The 16,194-nt window shown below is 36.6% G+C and overlaps 1 pseudogene; it reads right to left on the reverse strand.

The window, feature by feature from the left end:
* Window positions 1-13,330: 13,330 nt before the first annotated feature.
* Window positions 13,331-14,484, reverse strand: LOC123792920 (large ribosomal subunit protein uL10-like; annotated as a pseudogene).
* Between the last annotated feature and the right edge of the window lie 1,710 nt (window positions 14,485-16,194).

Genomic DNA, 16,194 nt, shown 5'->3' on the forward strand with positions numbered 1-16,194 from the left:
AATAGTTTAAAGACTTAATGTAGGACCTGAAATCATGGAACTCCTAGAAGAAAACATAGAAATAAAGCTTCTTAACATGCATCTTGGTAATGATTTTTTTAATATGACACTTAATGCATAAGCCACAAAATCAAAAATAAACTAAACAAAATAAAAACTTTCTGCACAGAAAAAGAAACCATCAACAAAGTAAAAAGACAACCTATGAAATGGGAAACAAATATTTGCAAACCATTTATCTGATAAGGGGTTAATATTCAAGATATATAAAGAACTCATTCAAAAGCAAAAAAAAAAAAAATTAAAAAATGTGCAAAGGACCTTAATAGACATTTCCTCAAAAAAGATATATGAAAATCAAAAAGATACACACAAAAAAATGCTCAACATCACTAGTCATTAGAGAAATCCAAATTAAAACCACAATGAGATATCACCTAAGGCCATTAATATGGTCATTATAAAAAAGACAATAGATAGCAAATATGGACATGGAAGTGGAGAAAAGGGAACACTTGTCCACTGTTGGAGGGATTGTAAACTGGTAAAGTCACTATGGAAAACAGTATGGAGATTCCTCAAAAATTAAAAATATAATTACCATATCACCTAGCAATTCTACTTTTGAGCATATTTCCAAAGGAAACATAAACAATAACTGGAAAAGATATCTGCACACCCATGTTCATAGAAGCATCATTTACAATAACTAAAACATGGAAAAAATACCTGTGTCCATCTATGGATGAATGGGTAACGAAGTTGCCACACACACACACACACACACACACACACACACACACACAGACAATGGAATATTATTCAACCATTAAGAAAAGGAAAAATATCTTAACACTTGTGGCAACATGGATGGACCTAAAAAGCATTATGCTAAGTGAAACAAGTCAGACAGAGAAAGACAAACATTATATGATCATTTATATGTGGAATCTAAAAAAACAAACATACAAACAAACAAAACACACACACACACAAAAAGAAAAAACCTTACAGAAAAAACAATCAGATTTCTGGTTATCAGAGACAGAGGGTAGGGACAGAAGGAATTAGAAAAATATGGTCACAAGCTACAAACTTCCAGATACGAGATAAATAAGTACTAGGGATATAAAGTACAAAATGATGTTTATAGTTAACGCTGCTATATCATACACAGGAAATTTATTAAGAGAATAAACCCCAGATTTCTCATCACAAAGAGAATTTTTTCTTTTCTTTTTCTTTTCTTTTTATTGTATCTATATGAAAAGATGGATGTTAGCTGAACTATTGTGGTAATTATTTCATAATATATGCATATCAAACCATCATCTTGCATGCCTTAAACTTATACAATGATGTATTTTAATTATTTCTCAATAAAACTAAAAAAAAAAAAAAAAGGAATTCCATTTCCTGCAGTTGTAGAATTGCGATCCCTAAGGTTTTCTTGCTGGCTATCAGCCAGTGGTTTCTCAGCTTTTGGAGACTACTCACATTCCTTGGCTTCCGGCCCCCTCCATCTTCAAAGCCAGCAATGGCACATTGACTCCTCTCATGTCTTGAATTTCTTTGACTCCAATTCTGACTTCCTTTTCTACTTTTAGGCACTGATGAGGTTATATTGAACCATGCCAGGCAATCCAGGATAAGCTCCCTGTCATAGGGACAACTGATTAGTAACTTTGGTGACATCTGCAAAGTCACTTCCATCACGTAACATGACATATTCATGAGGATGACAACAGGGGACAGAGATTATGGGGACAAGACATCTGCTTCTCACAGAGGGTAACACCCCTCCAGGAAATAACTGTGGGCTCCAGGGTCCTTCCACAGATCCAGCACTCAGCTCATGCCACTTCCATTATCCAGCACCAAAGCTTCACATCTCCACAGTAGTCTCACCACCTGCTGCATCCCACCATGTTCTTTGTCTGTATACTCCCAGGATCGCAGACAAGAAACTTCTGGGAACACCATGTCCACCCTTTGGAGTTGCAGGTATTTCCTGTAGCAGCAAATCTTTTAGTCTCCTTCAACTTTCCCAACATTTCCTAACTTATGCCTCTGTGGTCAATCCTCTCTGAATTATCTAGCTTATTTTCATTTTCTTCATTCAATTCTGCTCACACATTCTTAAGTCTGTTTTTCATTTTAGTTTTTTAAAATTGGCTACTAGTGGAGGTATCGTATGACAAAAGGGTCCCATGGCCTTAGGAAACACCAAGTCAACCAAAGTTAAGCAATTTTCCTTCCTGCAGGACTTTTAAGAACATTGTATATATTAATGGGTATTGTGAATAACCTAAAAAAGGATCTAACATGCAGCATCACTGTTTTCCAAACATTTTTTTGCAAGGGACCCTTCTCTTATGGAGCATCTTGTAGGCTTAGAGCTTGTGAAACTTAAGAAACATTTATAGTTGAAATACTCTCAAGTTATTGTGTTAACTCTAATCAGCACTAAATATTTGATTAACAAAAATTATACCTATATTTTTAGAATTTAGAATAGCATTTGGGAGTTAATTTTGATGGCCAGAGAAGTTAAAACTGATAGGCTAAGTTTGTTTTCTCAATCCGTTCCCTATAGCCATCTTTTCTCTAGACACTGAAAGTCATTCCAAAATGTAAATGAAAAAGTCGTTCGCAAAAATATCCACTAGCGAAGAAATTTTTTTTAATAAAGATTTTATTTATTTATTTGACAGAAAAAGAGCACAAGCAGGAGGATCAGCAGGCAGAGACAGAGGGAGAAGCAGGCTCCCCACTGAGCAGAGAGCCCATCTTAGTATTCAATCCCAGGACCCTGGGATCGTGACCTGAGCCGAAGGCAGACGCTTAACCCACTGAGCTACCCAGGCACCCCATTAGTGAAGGAACTTAGCAGATAAAGGCCTGTTTCCTTCCAGCTTTCACTTTTAGGAGTCTTAACTATGAATGTGTATCATTCAACTTCCTCTGTGTGCTTCTCTTGGTGCTATTTTTCTCCTCTTCCCATTCCCCATCCCCTTGCTTGCCTCCCCTCCTTCTCCTAGAGGACAGAAGAGAGACATGACATCAAGGGCAACCTTGAAGGAGAAACAGAGCTCTTGAAAGGGTCACAAAAGACCCCACAACAGAGCAAATACTAAGTAATCTACTTCCCTCTTGATGAACTCCTATAGTCATTAAAAATGATAATTACGATGACTTTGCAGCAACATGGAAAAAATGTTTTTAATTAATACTAAGTGGAAAATGTAGAACACAAAATGAGAGCTACACTATGATTATGACTATTTGAATTATATGTTCATGGGGACAAAAACTGGAAGGGAACATGGAACAAATAAAAATAGTTTAATTTGTCAGGGATGGAAGTGATAGCATGGGTGAATATTTTCTCTCTTTATATTCAGCCAATGATTCTGTAATGCTTGAGCCAATTTTAAAAAACTAAAATGAAAAACAGACTTAAGAATGTGTGGAAGTAGTGAGAACAGATAATCATTCTTTTTTTGCATAAGGGTGAGAAAGTAGGATCTATATAGAATGATAAAAAATAGTTAATCTGTTTTTTATATCCAAATGCCATTTGTTTACTTGCTGCTTAAAAAACAGAGCATCATTCTTCTAAGCAACCAATCAGGCCCTGCTTGGGAAGGATGACTTTATGTTACTAAATATCTGAGGCTCTAATTTAAAGGGTAATTCCATCTACTCTATGTGGGCCTTGAAGTTCATTGTGGCAGATCAACAAGATAAGAACTGGCTTTCTGCTGACAAGCGGTGGGAATTGAGAGAACTGGAAAGAAGGACTTGAATAGGCCCCATTCAAGATCTTGAATAGGTCCCATTCACCACAGGTTACATCCCAGAAGAAGAAGATTTGTATCAGGGAGATGCCAAGGAAAGGGCTGCACCACCCGCAGGCCCAGAGCATCTTGCCAGTCAACTACCCCAACTTTGTGTTTGGGACTCTTGTACACCTGCCCTCAGAGCACCCAGCTCTGGTGGTTCAGCTATGATGTGAATGCCATAGTGCCCTGAGTGAGCCTCAGATCTTAGGACCTGTGGACTCTCAAAGCAATAGAGGGTCTCCTGGGGCTGGTAGAACATTTAGAGCTGGGCAGAGATGCCCGCAGCCTGGAAAAAGCAAAGGAATGATGACTTTTGGGCACACTTCAGTTCAGGGAGACAAAGCAAACCTGTGACAATAAGCAGGGCTCCCCTATTTATACTTTGGAGAACAAGATAGCTTGGAGGAACACAGCCAGGAATTCATCCTGGAGATGAGGGTTGTGGCGTTCTCTGAAAACAGGCAGTATGAAGGAAAGGAAAAAGAAGAAGGGCTTGTTCCAAGTCAGTGGGAGCATAGCCAAGGGGCCAGGAGGGTTGGCAGGCCTTGGGAGAAAGAATTGTGCAAAAGCCAGATGAGCACGAGCTGGAGAAACTCAAGTAATCAAGCACCAGGAGGGTGAAGGAGAGAACTTGAGGGATAGGAAAAGATCCAGGCATCTGACTTCTCTGTGAGCAGTGTTCTCTTGTGCTCACCCATTCCTGTAACAGAGGCACTGGTCAGATGCTAAACTTGGTCCAGGGTGAGGATCCCAGCACTCAGATACCTGTCAGGTGTACCCAGAGCCTGAGCTGGCAGCAGTGACTTGAGTTAAAAAAGGTGAGTCCTGAAAGTAATGTACACAAGCATGTGGTAGACTAAAAAATGGCCTCCCACAGATGTCCTCCTCCTAATCCCTGGAATCTATGAATATGCTACGTTACATCCAGGAGGGACTCTCCAAATGTGATTAAAGTAAAGGACATTGACATTAGGAAATTATACTGGATTAGCTGGTGAACACAATGTAGTCACAAATGTCCTCATAAGAGTGAGGTAGGAAAGTCAGAGTCAGACAAGATGTGACAACAGAAGAAGTCAGAGTGATGGGATGCCACAGGCCAAGGAGTGGGGTAGCTTCTAGTGACTAGAAAAGGCAAGGAAATGGGTTTTCATCCCAGATCTTCCAGAAGGAACACAATCCTGCAATCTATTTTAGACTAGCAAAATAGATTTCAGACTTCTGACCTCTAGAATGCTAAGATAATAAATTTGTGTTGTCTTAAGCCATGTAATATATACATAATTGTATTATGTTATATATTTATTATTAATGAGAAAACTTTGAAATGTAAGTTTTTAAAAAAATAAACCAATAAAACAGATTTTAAAAAATAAAAGGAAAAACTCAATTCACGACAGCAATTAAAGTTATAAAATGCTCAAGAATGAACAAGTAAACCATAAAATGCATAGGAAGAAAACCATAGAATTTTAGTGAAGGAAATAAAATGAGATCTCTATAAATGGAACAGTATTTCTTTTTCTTTAATAAAATGACTGAATATCATAAAAATGTCAGTATTCCCAAAATAAATTTATCATAATCCCAAATAAAATTCTAACTTGGTTTTTAAATTTTAAAATTATCTTAAGGATAGTAAAACTTAGTTCTCTGATAATAACTAAGTCAACTATTTTCAAAAGGGCGCATTGCTTAACATACACTACAATTTGACATAACAAAAATATTCTGGAAATAACATAGGAAAAGAAAAATATATAAGCAAATATAGAGTCCAGAAATAAAGCCCAGGGTATATGCAAACTAAACATGTGAAAAGTTACTGTCTAAATTCAAAAGCAAAAAAATAAAAATAAAAATAAAAATAACAATGCTGGTTCAAGTTGCTATTCATAAAACAGGATATACCTTTGAACATTTTTTTTACACACCATAAACAAAATAAATTTCAGGCTTATAAGAATTTTTCTGATAAAATATAAAAGTAAAATAATAAAATGTTAAGGAAGATTTAGGAGAATAAATATATAATTCAGAGTTTGGGCAGCTCTTCTTAATCAGGATTGGAAATTTGGAAGCTAAAAAATGAAAGAGCACCATGATTCCTTACTTATAAGTAATTTTAACATAAGGTAAAATATATCACAAACCAAGTCAAAGATTAAATCATAATTTGGAGAAAATATTTACCAAGCATTTGACAAATATAACATTCAATAAAAAAATCAATGTAATAGAAAAAAATAGTCAAAATTAGTAGCTTTGTATTTCTGGTTTAATAGAACTGCATGCCCAGATCTTGAATTTCTGTGGCCAGATACCAACACTAGAAAACTCTATGTAGAATGCTTGAAACCATGAAATAGTTCTAAAAGAATATCACAGATCAAATTACACTTGGAGCATTTCGTTCTATTCTAAGAGCCATATCATGGAATGAAATGCTCAAGACTATGTAAACAGAGGGATAAAATACCTGGAAACCACATCATTAAAGAATGATAGAATTGAAGAGTAGAAAAATATGAGGAACACAGAACTGCCTCCAGATATTTTATTCCCTTTTTTCTATGGGCTAAAAACCTTAAAAAGTACTGGGTCTTCCATAAGCAAACATTCAAGTGATGTTTGGGTGACTGTTTTCCAAAATGAGGCATAGAATATTACTATTCCATGTCAAAGTTTAGACTTTGTTTCAGTCTAATATTTTTTTCTATTTTCTTTTTGATGCAGCTGCCAAGGATATAAGTTCCCTTTCACTGATCTCCACAGTGTTCTTAATAGTATATTTAATGGAGTAATGGCAATTTATCAAAAATGTCTTTTTGAGCCTAAGCCAGGTTTTGTATGAATGACTGGGCTCTCCTATTACAGAGACTTGTGTTGAAAAATAAATGTTGCCAGACACCCACTATGATCCCTAAAAAGTATTTGTATATCACTCATTAAACTGCATAGCACATAGTAACAGAAACCCAATTCAAACTTGCTTAAGAAGAGAGAGAGAATTATACTACATTTTTAGTTCATTAAAAACAGGATAATAACATTTAATTCTGTTATTCCTTCCTTATTAGTTGCAAATTTTAGAGCCAGAAAGAATTCTTATTGAATTCTGGTTATCCTGAGTTACATTTATACTGAAAAGGAAGGATAAATGTTTGGTCCTTTCCCATTATTTCCCAATTTTGTAGTTTTCCCCATAGATCTCATGCATATTTTACTAGATTTGTACCTAAGTATTTTATTTTGGGGGGAGAACTAATTAATATTCTGTTTTTAATTTCAAATTCCACTTGTTCACTAATGGTATATGTCCTCTGCCAACAAACATGTAGCTTTATTTCTGCCTTCACAGTCTGTATATCTTTTCTTTTTCCCTTTTTTTTAAACTCTTTTTTTTTAATATTTTGTTTATTTGAGAGAGAGAGAACGAGTGTTGGGGAGGGGCAGAGGGAGAGAGAGAGAGAGAAGCAGATTCCCCACTGAGCAGGGAGCCTGATGTGCGGCTCGATCCTAGGACCCATAGATCATGATCTGAGCCAAAAGCAGACGTTTAACCAACTGAGCCACCCAGGCGCCCCTCTTTTTCCCTTTTCTTATCTTATTACATTAGCTAGGGCTTCCAGAACAATGTTGAAAAGCACAGTGAAGTGAAAACATCTTTGCCTTATTCCTAATGTTAACAGGAGAACTTTCAGTTTCAAAATATTAAGGATGATACTAGGTGTAATTTTTTGTTGATGTTCATTATCAAATTGAGGAAGTTGTCCTCTATTCCAAACTTACTGAAAGTTTTTATCATGGGTGGGTGTTCTATTTTGCCCAGTGTCTTTTCTGCAGTTACTGATACGATTTTTCTTCTATGGAGCCAATAGATTACATAATTGTTTTTCAAGTGTTGAACCAACCTTGCATATCTGGCTAAATCCCACTTAATTGTAATATATCATTCTTTTTATGCATTGTTGGATTCTATTTGCTAATATTTTGTTAAGGATGTTTGCATATATGTTCATGAGATATACGGATCCATAGATTTCATTTCTTTTAACATTTTTGTGTGGCTTTGGCATTAGGGTGATGAGAGCCTCCTAGAATGAGTTAGGAAATAATCCTTCTACTTCTGTCTTCTGGGAAGAGATTGTAGAGAACTGGTATAATTTCTTTAATGTTTGGTAGAATTCACCAGTGAGCCCACCTAAGCCTGTAGTCTTCTGTTTGGGAAAGTTATTAGCATTGATTCAATTTCTTTAAGGCTATAGGTCTATTCAGGTTGTCTATTTCTTTTCATTTGAATTTTAGCGGATTGTATCTATTGAGGAATTGGCCCATTACATTTAGGCTATCAAATTTGTGGGCATAGAGTTGTTAATATTACCCTCTTTTTATTCTTTTAATGTCCATGGGATCTAAAGTGGAGATTAAACTCACAAAAACGTAAGAACCTCCCCAAACGGGAATCCCCTTGGAGATTTTATCTCTCAGGCTTGACCTTTCTGAGACTCCAGCACCTTGTTGATTATACTTCTGGTTTTCCCACCCCAGTAGTGGTTCCCATAAAGGTGGGTTTCTGCTCTAATAAATGGTTATTACTTGTCTGTCTGTCTGTCTCTCCAACTTTGGAACCAGAGATTTAGAACCTTGATAGATCTAAACATCTTGTTGATTTTTCAGTTTGTTCAACTTGTTGTTAGGATGGAGTAGAAACTTCTAAGTTCCTTGAATGACCAGAAATCAGCAATCTCAATCTATTTTTATCCCAATTTATCTTTTAAAGACATTTATAAAATAAAGAAAAGTTGTTTTAATTTATTTATTTTTATACCTCATGTACCATTTCTTTGCATAGGTTCAAATTTCTATTTGTTGTCATTTTTCTTGTTTCTAAAAGATTTCCTTTTACATTTCTTATAGAACTACTCTGATGTTATTTAATTTGTTTTACTTTTATGTCTTTAAATGTCTTTATTTCCTCTTCATTTTTGAAAGATATTTTCAGTGTGTTCAGAATTCTAGGTTTATAGTTTCTTTCTTTTAGTATTTTAAAGATGTTGCTTCACTGTCTTTTGGCTTGCATTTCAAAACTCAACAAATAATCAAGACGCATCAAACAGTGGTATAAATTTGAACTGATCACATCCTAAGAAGATAGTAATTTATCTGTTTTCTTAGGCTGAAGAATACCTGGAGGCAGTGTGCTGATGATTAAAGCAGAAGCCACATATGAAAAATAGACTATACTATGACTAAAAAAGGAGATATATTTAAGAAACCCAACCATGACATATAGCACAGAATATCCAAACTCAAATAGATGTAGTATTTGCTCAATCAGTCTTCGCTTTAAGACTAAGATCACAGATAAATTGATCTAACAGTAACTTCATAGAACACGGTTATACCGGCAACCTGCCTAGTTTACAAATTATCAGCAATTCCTTAAGGCTCCCAACAGTATATATATCCTTCCATAACTTCTTTCATTTTAAGATATTTCATAGATCCTAAGAAAGAAAGAAAGAAAGAAAGAAAGAAAGAAAGAAAGAAAGAAAGAAAGAGAGGAAGAAAGGAAGAAAGGAAGAAAGGAAGAAAGAAAGAAAGGAAGGAAGGAAGGAAGGAAGGAAGGAAGGAAGGAAGGAAGGAAGGAAGAAAGAAAAGAAAGAAAGAAAGAAAGAAAGAAAGAAAGAAAGAAAGAAAGAAAGAAAGAAAAGAAAGAAAAAAGAGAGAAGAAAGAAAAAAAAAGAAAAAAACTTCATAGAGCCTCTGAAGAGCTTTTCCCTTATTGAGCAAGCTCAATAAATCCAACTTCATTTATTTATTTACATACATCACATATATACTAAAACTCTTAGTCCCCTGTTGTGGTAGACTGAAAAATGTCCCCTCAATAATGTTTTTTTTTAACCACCAGAACCTGTGAATAAATTACCATATCAGGCAAAAGGGACTTTTTAGATGTGATTAAGGATCTTGAGATGGGAAGATCATCCTGTATTATCCAGGTGAGCCCATTAGATCACAAGGATCCTCTTTCATAAGAAAGAGGCGAAAGAGTCTTAAACACACAGAAGACAATCTGATGCTGGAAGCAGAGGGACAGCTAGAGAAAGGGACATTAGAAGTTGTCATGCTGTTGACTTTGAATATGGAAGAAGTATCCATGAGCAAGGAATGTAGGTGACCTCTAGGACTGGAAAAGGCAAGAAAACAGATTCTCTCTAGGGCCTCCAGAAGCCGACTTCTGACCTCCAGAACTGCAAGATAATAAATTTGTGTGGTATTAAACCTCTAAATTTGTGGTCATTTGTTTTAACAGTAATAAGAAACTAATATTAAGGTGATTTTTTACTCATATGTGTACATATGTATGTGCGTGCACATCCTTTCAGAATCAACATACCAATGTTCTAATGTTAATAATGACATGAGTACAAGATCAGGTTAAGGGTTTTTTGTTGGTTTGGGGGCGTTTTGTCAGCTTTTTGCAGTTTGTTTGACCTGAAGATCTAAATGTCATGACAGATGTGTAAGTCAATTCCTTATTTTAAATTTCTATTTCAAGTTTCTCTGTTTAAGCCACTAATGCCATACAGTTAGGTTTATTTGCCTCATTTGCTTAATTTTTTAGAGGTTGCTTTCTTTTTCTTTCTTTCTTTTTTTTTTTTTTTTTTAAAGATTTAGACAGCCAGCGAGAGAGGGAACACAAGCAGGGGGAGTGGGAGAGGAAGAAGCAGGCTTCCAGCGGAGAAGCCTGATGTGGGGCTCGATCCCAGAACACCGGGATCACGCCCTGAGCCGAAGGCAGACGCTTAACTGCTGCGCCACCCAGGCGCCCCTAGAGGTTGCTTTCTTTGTCTCATTTTGCCTTGATGTTGTTTCCTAACTATGTAAAATATTTCCATGTTTTCAAAGTCAAATCTAAAATGAAAGATACTTTAAAGAAAGTCTCTATATCATCCCTGTCCCTTCCACTCTGGAATATTCCTTTTTGAACGAGAATTCCCACTTATACTACTGGCCTTGACAAAATGACAATTCTTTTCTGCTTTCCTATCGCACAGCAGGCCTTCCTCATTTTTTTTAAACTGTTATTTCCTGTTTCAGGGGAATTGCACCAGGAGTGATAGTCCTTATTCTCCCTTTTATCCTCCCTCATGAACCAAATCTTCTATTATTAGTATGTCCACTGATGACTTCTTTTATCTCTCACCTTTTTACTGGTCATCCATATAGCATTTTAACATCTATTGGTACAGTAAATGCAAATGTATGAAAAATGGTTATGTGGTTTGACAGTGTCATTCAATTTAACAAGTAATCTCTGGGGGTGAGAGAGATGCTGGCCTCAACAGAATTCACTCATCCCTAAGAGTAAATAGGAATTGGATATTATCTATTTCACAAAGAATACTATTTCTTGTTTTTACTTTATAAGATTTATTCTTTACACCTGTCCCAATATCAACAAACTCTATCTTAAAATATCTCCCATTGTTCCCAGGCTCGTTTTTTAAGGTTAAAAGAGAAATTGGACTGTGCTTTAAAATGATGGCTTGAGTTACACTTTCATTAATTTCTCTCTTTTTGTTTTATGTGTTTGTTTGTTTGTCTTTTTTCCTCTTTCATGAAGAGGGATTTGTTCACAGTTTAAACAAATGAAATAACAAATAATTTATTTTATCTTTGAAAGTCTCAAAAACTTCTTGTCCAATACATTTTCTTTCTTAATCTTGTATATTCTACAATAATACCATAATTTATTCTGCTATCCAGGCTTAGACCCATCAATCAGCAGGAGCATCACATGCCATATACACGTGTACAAGGAGCTAATACTTTACACACACCCCCCACAAATTTCTACAAAATAAGTATTATTATTCCAATTTTACAGATGATCTGACTGAGATTTAGAGAAATTTTAAAGTTAAATAGTTGTGAGAAGGCTGCTGGAATATCAAACAGTAGATATCACAATTCAAACAAATGTCTCTTATACTCATAAGGCAATAATTGTGTCCAAGTCACTAGGTTTTTTTAGTTCAAATTTCTAACCATATTTTGTTTATTATTTTTTTAATAGCATCTCCTAAAAAAAACAAAACAAAACAAAACAAAAAAAAAAAAACCACCTTTCAATCCATTCTATGTTTAGAAACAGTTCAGTTCAATGGTTAGCAGCCCATGTCTGGAACCAGACTACAGGGGTTCCAATCTCAGCTTTGTTAAATGTGTTCAACCTTGACCAAATTATTTGTAATTCACTCAGACTATCCTTGCATATAATAAGATTCTAATAAATGTTAAATGTTTTTATTCAAGCAATCATCTGTCTTGAATTCTTATTATTTTCCCCATGAATTAGGTCAAAATTTTACTGCTATCCTTGCCTCCAGTCTTGACCTGGTACCCTTTGACAGAGTAATCTTCCACAAAACACAAATACAATTTCATTGTTTACTTGAATTTTTATTTGAATGATTTCTGGACCTCAATTAACAGAGATTATGAGGATTCTATCTGATCTTTAATTCTTTACCTAGGGCCAGGACAGAGATATGAGTCACAGTCAAATTTTAGTGAAAGAATTCAATAGCAACTCAACTTCTGCTCTTCCAACGTTCTGTAGAAGAAACAACTTAACAAAGCCCTCTCTCTCTTTTCCCAATCGGAAACATTTCTTATCATCTTGGGAACATTCTAATAACTTTTTTTCTTATAAATAGTAAAGAAAAGATAGAAAACCTCTCTCCAGAGCACGTGACTTTCAATTACCGCTTTTACTTATTTTTCAGATAGATAAACTTACATTCTTAACATTTTTGGTATTTAAAGTGAACTCTCCCAGAAATAGGAACCTTAGGTAGCTAATTTTTCTGATTATCTAACTTTTGAAAATATTTCTATTTTAATGGGGAAAAAAAGCATCTTTTCACACAACTATTAAGGAACGTTTATTTCTTCAAGAAAAAAAATCCCTTTTTGAAAAAATTAGAGTGGTCGGGGAGGAGCAGAGGGAGAAGGAGAGAGAGATAATCTTAAACTGGCTTCATGCTCAGCACGGAGCCCAACACAAACACGGGGCTCTATCTCACAACCCTGAGATCATGACCTGAGCCAAAACCAAGAGTCAGACGCTTAACTGACTGAGCTACCCAGGCACCCCCCCCCCCCAAAAAAAAAACCCTTTTAACCACTCGGCCAAGGTCCTGTGTGCTCTTGCCCTATCTGAGTGGTCAATAAAATCTTCCACTACTCTTCAACTCTCTACTTTAAACTAAGGAATTGTCCACTTACTTTACCTCAAAGGATCTTTGCTGTATCGTTATGTGTGTTCCTAAACATGTGATCTAATTAATCTCATATATTGCCTTGTACTACTTTTACATCCATACTTTATTTTTTTAAAGAGAAGTAAGCCTTTGTTTCCTTGTCTCATAAATTAAGCTGGCAGAGTTGGTTGCTTTTTTAGTGATGAATCAGAGACCAAATCCCATATCCTCACCTGATTCCTCTGACTCTTCTTTTGTTCCAACCTTGCCTAGGGTGGCAACAGCAACAGCAGCAGCAGGAGAGCTGTGGTGGCACTGGCCACAAGAGTAGCAGCCACAAATGCAGGTGGATCAGCCAAGAAGGCTTGATCTTTTCAGCAAGTGAGCATGTGTAATCAGCTTCCACAAAGGCAGAACGCATTTGTATTCACCGCTAATAGAACAGGGTACTGATGCAACAGTGGGATAGCCAATCTGCAAATATATACTAGCAACATGGCAGACACCCTCGGGGAACTGAGAATGCAGTTTCCTCTGTGATGTCAAGCACCTCAGGGTCATAGATGCTGCCATTGTCAAACACGTGCTGGGTGATCAGAACAAAGGAGAAGGGGGAGATGTTCAGTCGTATGGCTTGCTGCCTCCCACTCTGTCTCCTGCCTTAATCAATTGCACATCACTCAGTATTTCAGTGGTTCCCCTGGAGATTTAGGAATGGTGATTTCTAAAACCTGAAAGAAGGAGGACTTCTTTAGCCCCATATGAGTGTTCTGGGCTGGTACACTGACTTCGTGTGGGGTTATGCCACCAGCATGCTGGCACCTTATTGTCCAGCAGGATGACCCTGATCTCAGTGAGCTCCTTCTTGGTGAACACAAAGTGCACATCGCCCCTGGATATGAGGCAACGGTTTCTCCAGAGCTGGAATGTTCTACAGATGCCCCCAAATGGCCTTGTGAATCATGATGTTCTTGCCTGTAGCACCAGAGCTTTTACAAGAAGGGACATGCCAATCTGCTGCATCTGCTTGGAGCCCTCTTGTCTACTCCTATAATGAAGCATCTTGAATAATCCTGAAAAGTTGGATGATCTGGGGGTGCCTGGGTGACTCAGTTGGTTAAGTGATCAACTCTTGGTTTTGGCCCAGGTCATGATCTCATGGATAATGAGATAGAGCCTCTAGTCAGGCTTCCTACTCAGTGGGGAATCTGCTTGAAGTTTCTCTCCCTATGCCCCTCCCCCTACTCATGTGTGTGCACGCACGCGCGCTCTCTCTCTCTCATAAATAAATCTTAAGAAAAAAAAGAAAATTTGAATATTTTAAGGAAGTAGTTGGATTTCCAGGTCTCCATGTGTTCCCTGGGTATCACAGCAGTGCATGAGGGATTGCCACACAGGGTTTAATGACAATGTTACTCTCATGAGGATGCCAAATGAGAGGCTTGTGTGCCTATATTTTATTATCTTAACAGATTTATAAACTCGTTGATAAAATTCCTTGAGAGACATGTATGGACATTCCTTCATATGCATGGTGCTTTGAATATAGTAGGCACTAAATCAATAGTTATTAAATGATTGATTAAATGAATTCATAAATACTTCAAGGAATATGTTGAACATACTGTATGTTCCCAATATTTACTAATCATTTGTATGTAAAAATATAGATCTTTTGAATTATCTCAAATTTTATATGTTCCCAAGTATTCAGCTGTCATGGAAGGATGGTTGCATGTCAGAAATACAAAGGCCTTTCCATTCATATAGCACTGACACAAATGTTCAGTTTGTAGCAAATTACTAATTTTTTTATACATTTCTATCCTATTATTTTCCATTTACCTTAATCTACAGAAAAATCCCTTCACAATATGTTGCCGAAACTGTCTTTCCAATTTATTTCTTGTGAATGCATGATGCCTGCATTTCTCCTTCTTCCCCCTTTCTTCTATACCCCGAAACACAAAGAGATATACTCACTATTTACAGCACTTCAACAAGTCTGTACTCCACACACACAAAAGCCCCCACTTTGCATTATAACTAGAAACTCACTCTTAGTTCGAAAACCCATTTCTCATATCTGCAAAATGTCCATGATTGTTCCAATGCCTCAAGGCAAGAGAGGCATGAGAGACTCGGCATTATAACAAATTGCCATTAACAGAGTGCTTTGTACATTTTACAGAAATGGTTGCCCATATGATCGCATTGCTAGACTACCACCCAGAGCCCTGAAAGCGATTCATGCAAGCGAGGAGTCAAAGCTTAACCTTAGTTTTAAAATAATGTGCTTATAGGCTTAGAGATCAAGCAAGAGGTGTAAGTGGAAATATAAATGGGGGATGGGGAATATACAGGTGGCATACATAATAATGAGTAGAAATGAGGTGATTAAGGTGTGAATATGGGTTTGGAGAGAGAATTGAAAAGGAATAGGAACTAAGCCCAGGAGGAGAGGAGAGGGCTCCAAAGTTAAGAGGTAACAGAGATGAAGAGGAATGGTCCAAGAGACATGAGAAGGAGAAAATGATGAGAATGGGTGAAAAATAAGCTGTCAGTTAAGTGAAGAAGGTCGTTTTAAGAAGGAAGGATATATTGTGTCAAATGCTGTTGACAGGTTAAGCAAGAGGAGAACTGATATTTGTCCATTGGATTTCGCAAAGCAGTCACTAGTAAGGATTGAAGTTTCAGTGGAGTGATTGGAGACTAGTGTGTTGGAGCTTGTTGAAGAAACAATGCGAAAAGGGATTACAGAGAGTGAAGGTAGGTAACTCTTGCAAGGACTCTTATGAGGACTCTTGCTACAAAGGGAAAAAAAATCAAGCAGTAGCTATTTGGTAGAGTGGCTTCAAGACAAGGTTTTGTTTCTGAGAGGAGGAATGAAGACATGACCGTACATCTTATGTAACTGGAGTCCTCCTTGATTCAAGAAGGGATGGGATCATCATGTCCACATTTAGGTATGACCATGCATAGCTCAACTATGAAAACAGACACATCGGCAGAGCACCCGAATGACTTCATATGGCAGTGGTGGCCTTGGCATTGTCTTTGATTTGAGTTAA

The sequence above is a fragment of the Ursus americanus genome, chromosome 11, assembly GCF_024610735.1.
Source record: "Ursus americanus isolate L20-20 chromosome 11, mUrsAme1.1.p, whole genome shotgun sequence".
Lineage (NCBI taxonomy): Eukaryota > Metazoa > Chordata > Mammalia > Carnivora > Ursidae > Ursus > Ursus americanus.